Source organism: Hordeum vulgare, chromosome 2H (genome assembly GCF_904849725.1).
Source record: "Hordeum vulgare subsp. vulgare chromosome 2H, MorexV3_pseudomolecules_assembly, whole genome shotgun sequence".
In the NCBI taxonomy this organism is placed as follows: Eukaryota; Viridiplantae; Streptophyta; class Magnoliopsida; order Poales; family Poaceae; genus Hordeum; species Hordeum vulgare.
Window position 1 is genome coordinate 205,787,511 of NC_058519.1, and position 7,239 is coordinate 205,794,749.

Here is a 7,239-nt window from a genome sequence, read left to right on the forward strand (position 1 = left end):
ATCCTCATCTTCATCAACATCCTCTTCCTTTATAGGAGTGGAAGAAAGAATCCGCACGTCTCGGCGTCTGTTGGGCGACGCGGCGAAGATCTCAGTGTACTCTTCCGCTATCAGGCGGCGACTCTGAAGAGGGACTGCCTGGATGGGTAACACACCACCCCTAGTGGCAACAGCTGCCCTCCCTTCACGTGCGCTTGCCTTCTTAACTTTGCGGTTCTGCATCTTCTCAGTGTGGAGTAGGCCTTTGACTAGGTGCAGCTCTTGGCGAAGCTTGACTGATTCCTTAACAGGAAGTGTCAGGTGTCTGACGAGAGACTGAAGTAGGTCTGAAACCTCAGTGGCATCCCATCCTCCGTGGCGGGGGTGAGTGTCCAACTCCCATCCACTCCTTCCTTAATGAAAGGTAGATGACGAGTGACAGGCTCATTAGCCATCTCAGGGAGGATGCTGCGGAGTTGCACGAGCGCCTCTCGTGCAGCCATCTCCACTGCCAACATCAGCTCTCCCATCTGTGGTCCTTCAAAGAACCAACTAGACGGGGAGTCATTAGCCTTCACTATCACGTCCACGTGATATTCCTTGGTGTCGACGTTGACCGAATGCTCGTGGTAGAGGAAGATGGGTGTGCGTCGTACGTGGCACTTCTCGAGACAATCCACCAGAAGTAGTGGAAAGCCGGTCACCAGAAGCGTCTCAGGTACAGCAGCCATCTACAAGGCATAGGAGAGAAGTCAGGAGGTTGTATGTGCAAGAGTCTTGTGCAAGGCTGGGGTCCTAACGTTCTTGGTTAAAGTCCATGCTATCTAAGGCTTCCTATAGTTAGGATGGCTCTGATACCAGTTCTGTGGGGACCCCGACTAGCAAGTCGAGTTCGCCGTGCCCAGTGACCCCAAGGATCAATGTTCACTGGACACAGATACTGAATAATAGAGTCTTACATCCAAGTACCAAATTATTACATCAAATGACCAGAAGGTCGTGTTCAAGAGCAAGGCCTAAAGCCAAATATAGGGATACATCGAGTAGCGGAAACTCGTAAGGGCTAAGCGGTGCCCATGCCATCAAGCCTACACCGACATGCATTCTGGCTCGGAAGCGTCCTAGATCGCAGGTCCGTCTCCGACGGCGTACTCATCGCCAAACTTCGGTCCTTCCATGTCTGGTCAATAGCGTAACCAGTGGCAAGCCAATGAGTACTTTGAATGTACTCACAATCAGCCCATGACATAAATGGTAATGAATAACAGTGACAGTTATCTTGAGTGGAATGTGATGAGGTGGTATGATTATGTATATGCATCAAGTTAAAGAATTGTTTGTGAATATCAGGTTACAGATATTGACATATCCGTAAAGGTTTGAACACACCGGGTTCACCCTAAATGCCAAGTCATCGGACTTGTCATAATCTCAAGGTATTAATGGGGGCTAAACCATCCGGGTTTGCCCTATATGTCAAGTCACTGAACTTGATCATATTATTGTGATTATCATGATTATAGCAGCACCTTTTTAATACCACACACACACACACTTGGTTTATGCGGAAACTCAGGACGTAGTTTAAGCAGCACCACCCAACTGTCCTTGACCGTGGACACGGCTATTCGAATAGTTTACACTCTGCAGAGGTAGTACGCTGGACCCACGAGAAACGGAATACTTCCGTGTCATCCACGACTCGCGGTATATCACATATACCCAAGGTAAGTATCCGATCATCATCTTTCCCCTAACGATACTAGACAAAGAGATCCACTCCATTGGTACCCAGCCCACATGTTGTACGTCTTACGAACACCGACTCTGGACTGTATCAACCATGCAGGGACCAACGGTGTGCCTGGAACTCATAATAATGGCATAGTCGTCCTACCTGGCACAACCCCATCACGAGAGTGACACCAATCACTCCCGCCACTAGTAATGTGGCTCTTTGCTAGCACCGACCAGAGTAATCAACAAAGCCCCGTCCCATAAAGGGGTATCGTGGTCGTACTGGTTAAGGTTGGGACGGTCGACACATCATAAATCTAATCCATTTCCGAAACCATACTCACACCAAAATCACCGGTGCATCACTTCACCAAAAGTGATCACCAACTTGTCATCACCCTCAAGCACTAGTGGCACCCGACGGGGTTTTCATAAACTCTTTATTTAACTCATCATTATGCTTGAGACGATATGCCTTAACATTACTTGTCAACATGAAAATATCATGACCCTCACGGGGTAGGGTCAAGCTCAATGCAGTGATTATACTCTACTAGTCAACATGACAGTAGCATGATCCACGTAGATGGTAGGATCAAGCTCATCATATTTGTGCTCCGAGGAGCTATGTGAATATCACTACTATAATGCCAGTGCTTCGAAGAAGCCTTCGGTACCATCACATTGGTGATGAACCGGCATCGTGATTACATGCAACGGAAAATACTTGCTATTCTAGCATGCATCATTTTATTTACTTAAGTCATGGCAACAGGGCATGCTTGCCTTGGTCAACTAGGTATCCGGGGTCTTCGAGGTCTTCCACTCCGGATCCTTCGTCACTCGGTACGAGAAAGGAATAAATAAATACTAGCTTTTACTAAAACAGTTCACAAAGTGCTTTTAAAAATGTTGCAAGGCTTGAATAAATTCAGGTTATTATTTTGAAAAATGTTCCCTACTGTTTTATTAGCTAAGCATATTTATTTAAAAGCAAACAGAAGCAAACAAGTGCTTTTTAATATCATTTTATTATACCAAAATAGTTTCTGTTATTGACAAATGTCAACTATTACAGAATCAAATACTACTCATTTTTAGAAAAATACTAGTGGAAGAATTATATTTTTCTACTGGCTAAATCTTTTTATAAAAAATCATTTAGTTTGCTGGATTGAAACAAAAGAAAAAGGCCAAGGAAACAGTTCCAGCCGGCCCAGCCAGCAGGCCTGGCCACCAGGCGCGCGCGAGCCAGGTTCAAACCTGACCTGCGGGCACCTGGGGTCAGCGTCAGTGGCTGCGCGCGCTGGCTGCCCCGGGACACCGACAGGTGGGCTCCACCTGTCGGGTCCTTCTCCTACCTCTGGCCAGAGAGGTGGAGATGGACGCCGACGAGGCTGCCGTTGTCCTCAGGCCTAGCTAGGAACGGGAACGGGTTTCTTGTGCCTCCGCTTACCTGCTCGTGGTCGGGACATCACCGGAGGTGGTCTGGGTCGCCGACGACGAGGTGCTCGTGGCGGAAGGGTTTCGGGTTCGTGTTGAACTAGGGGCTAGAGGTATGGATTTTCTCGGGAGAGTTAGGGGAAACATTCCTGGTGTCGAGGGAAGTGTAATGAGAGGTCGGGCAGCGCAGGAGCCGACGTGTAGCCGGAGATCGACCGGAGCTCTGAGGCGGAGGGGCCTCGGTCGATGTCGAGCACTGGGGCTCTGCGAGCTCGATTGGGCGGTTAGGGAGTGTCTATTGGTTGTGCTGAAGCTGCTTGGAGGGTGCTGGAGTGCCGGGGGGGTCTATTTATAGGCCAACGATGGTGACCCGACTCGTGCACGCCGGTGACTCACCGTGGCACGCGTGCAAGCACAGTGAGGCGCTGGCCGCGAAACCACGGGTTCGGGACTTGGTTTAGGGCCTCCTGATGCAATGGCCGCAAAGGGAAAGTGAGTGGGGACGAGCTACAGCGACCGTGCATGCTCGGCCGCGTCGGGCGCGCACGCGCACGCGTCGCCTGAGCTCTTGCGCGAGGGGGAGAGGGTCCCTGGGGTAGCTTTGCACTGAGGGGCTGTCGGGGGAGTGCTGGGACACAACTGGGGAGGCTGGGACCGGCCGGAGCATCGGCCCCTTTGCGGGTGGCTCTCTGCAGCGCGCCCAGAGCGCAGTTTTGGCATGCCACGGCATGCTGGCTCGCTCTGGGTCACTTGGGACCTGTCCTCCATGTCCTGAGTGTTGCTGGGAGTGTGCCTAGCCGTTGTGGTTTAGTGGGAGCTCGAGCTGGTCAAGAGAGCAAGGAACACTAGTGTTGCCAGTACTGTCCTGCAGCTCAAATTGGAGTTCTTGTCACTTGTGCGTGGAATTGGGGAGGGGCTGGTTGACTGGGTGCTCGGGGTGTTCTGGTGCTCTAACCCACCAAGTTTGGGGCCTTGACATTGGGTAAAACAATGGCTAGGAAGGTATTTACCTTCCTGTCAGTAGGTGTTCGACAGTGACTTGGGGTGCTTCCACTCCACCACTGTAAATGAAACTTAACAGGTTTGGTCTTGGGGTAAAAACATGGGGTTCCACCAAATATGAGCTCCATTGAACAAGTTTGGCTTTGCAAACTTGAAAATGTCTCAAAGTGACCAGTACTATCCCTTACAAAGGAAGTGTGGTCAAACAGTCTCACAAATCCCATTTTTGGTGTCGAGTTCTCATTTGGGGTGTTAAACACCTCTGCAAAGTTTGAGCTCCATTGGAGAAACTTTGCAATGTAGAGTTGTTCCAACTCTACTCTGGACAGAGAGGGTTTTGGACTCTCTAAGTGCACTTACCCACCTTGGATCAAGGTGAGATTTTAGGTGAGCACCTAATATGGTTTGGGAGGTCTCCTGTAATTTTATGGGAATTTACTGAGATACTTTCCTTTGGAAACATCTCAAAAAGCTAAAACAGACAGAAATGGTTTTGAGGGTTTTACTCAAATAATATTAATATAAAATAGGGTTGAAAATCTTATGTATGGAAAATATATGTCCTTCTGAGCTTCCATGAATTTACTCAGAATTTTCTAAGGCAGGAAAGTAATTTTCCTTGTGGAAATATCATTACTGGCCTTAGAAATAGACATAGATATAAAATAGGAAAATAATATTTTAAATCACTAAATAGTGTTTTTAATGAATGAAAATGATTTTAGGATCAGATCACCAACTTTAATTGAAAGTGCCACTTGGCTTCATGAGCTAGTAGTGTATCCCAACATGATGAAGGTGATCTTGATGTAAAGGAAAAAGGGTTTTTGATGAGAGCAAAATAATAAGTTTTTCATGGGTTGAGTCATCAAACAAGCAAGCATACACTCAAACAAGGGTTGACATTGCACTCACAACATTATTTGGAAAAGTTTTAACAAGCTCTGATTTTTGCAATACAGAAAACTTGGGGTGGAAGACAGGGTGTGACACTCTCTTTCATGGGGTTGTCTTCCAAACTTGGAGAAGTTGAATTCATGAGACACACCCTCGAAACTTACTGTGACAGTCTGCTTAATGCAATCAATGTGAGCATTGACAGTGTTGAGAAAGGGTCTACCAAATATGATGGGACAAATGATATCTTGTGCAGTACCAAGGACGAGGAAATGAGTAGGATGCTTCGTCTTACCACACAGGACTTCTACGTCTCTCACAATTCCAGAGGGCAGATAGTGTCTCTATTAGCTAGCGTGATAGTGACATCAATGGGTTCTATCTCAGCAGGTGCAATCTCATCTTTGATTTCATCATAGAGAGAACGGGGCATTGCACTAACACTAGCTCCCATATCACATAAACCATGGTAACAGTGATCTCCTATCTTAACAGAAACAACGGGCAGGCCAACTATAGGTCTGTGCTTGTCTTTCGCGTGAGGTTTAGCAATCCTAGTGTAGTCCTCACAGAATTTAATAACATGCCCGTCTATGTCTTCGGCTAAGAGATCTTTGATAATAGCGACAGTAGGTTCAACACTAATCTCCTCAGGGGGTGCAAGTGGTCTAATGTAACCCCTACGTATCACAGTTGGAGCTTTAGAATAATCCTTAATTCTAGCAGGGTATGGTGATTTCTCAGTGTAAGCACAAGGAACAACGGGATCACTAAAAGCTACGATTTTCTCGTCAACTAGATTGGCTTTGGCTATGTTGCTTTCTACAGGAGGATGATATTTAAACCACTTCTCTTTGGGAAGTTCAACATGAGCAGCAAAAGATTCACATAGAGAAGCTACTATCTCAGAATCAAGTCCATACTTAGCGCTAAAATCTCTAGAAGTGTTTGTCTCAAAAATAGATTTAACGCAATCAAACTGGAAATTCATACCTTAGTCCTTACCTTCCTCCAGCTCCCAATCTTCAGAGTTGCGCTTGATTCTCTCCAATAAATTCCACTTGTGATCAATATCCTTCTTCATAAAAGAACCGGCACAAGAAGTGTCAAGCATGGTACAATCTTCATGAGAAAGCCGAGCATAAACGTTTTGAGTGATGATTTCTCTCGAGAGCTCATGATTGGGGCATGAATATAGCATTGATTTAAGCCTCCCCCAAGCTTGAGCTATGCTTTCCCTGTCACGAGGCCAAAAGTTATAAATAAAGTTCCGATCACGATGTACTAAATGCATAGGATAGAACTTTTGATGAAATTCCAATTTCAACCGATTGTAGCCCCATGATCCAGCATCATCACAAAGCCTATACCATGTCAACGCCTTATCCTTCAAAGATAAAGGAAAGACTTTCTTATTTACCTCATCCTCGGGCAAACCTGCAAGTTTAAATAAACCAAAACTTCATCTACATAGATTAGATGAAAGTCTGGATGTGAAGATCCATCTCCTGTAAAAGGATTAGCTAGCAGTTTCTCAAGCATACCCAAAAGAATTTCATAAAAGATATTTTCAGTAGGTACCTCAGGTTGAGGAGCAACTCCTCGTGCTTCCGTTCATGGTGAAGATACCCCGAACAAACTCCTCAAAGGAAGAGTTTCCATAGTGACAAGTGACAATAAATTTCAGCACAGTATATAAATGTTTCCTTACCAATTTCCACTTACCAATGGCGCTTCACTCCCCGGCAACGGAGCCAGAAAAGTGTCTTGATGACCCACAAGTATAGGGTATCAATCGTAGTTCTTTCGATAAGTAAGATTGTCGAACCCAACGAGGAGCAGAAGGCTCTGATAAACGGATTTCAGCAAGGTAATAACTGCAAGCACTGAAAGTAGCGGTAACAAGTGATTGTGTAGCGAGGTGAAACGTAGCGAGCAAAAAGTAACAAGTAACAAGTAGTAGCAACGGTGCAGAAAGTGGCCCAATCCCTTTTGTAGCAAGGCACAAGCCTGAACAAAGTCTTATAGGAGGAAAAACGCTCCCGAGGACACGCGGGAATTTCCGTCATGCTAGTTTCATCATGTTCATATGATTCGGTTTCGTTACTTTGATAGTTTGATATGTGGGTGGACCGGCGCTTGGTTACTGCCCTTACTTGGGCAAGAATCCCACTTATGATT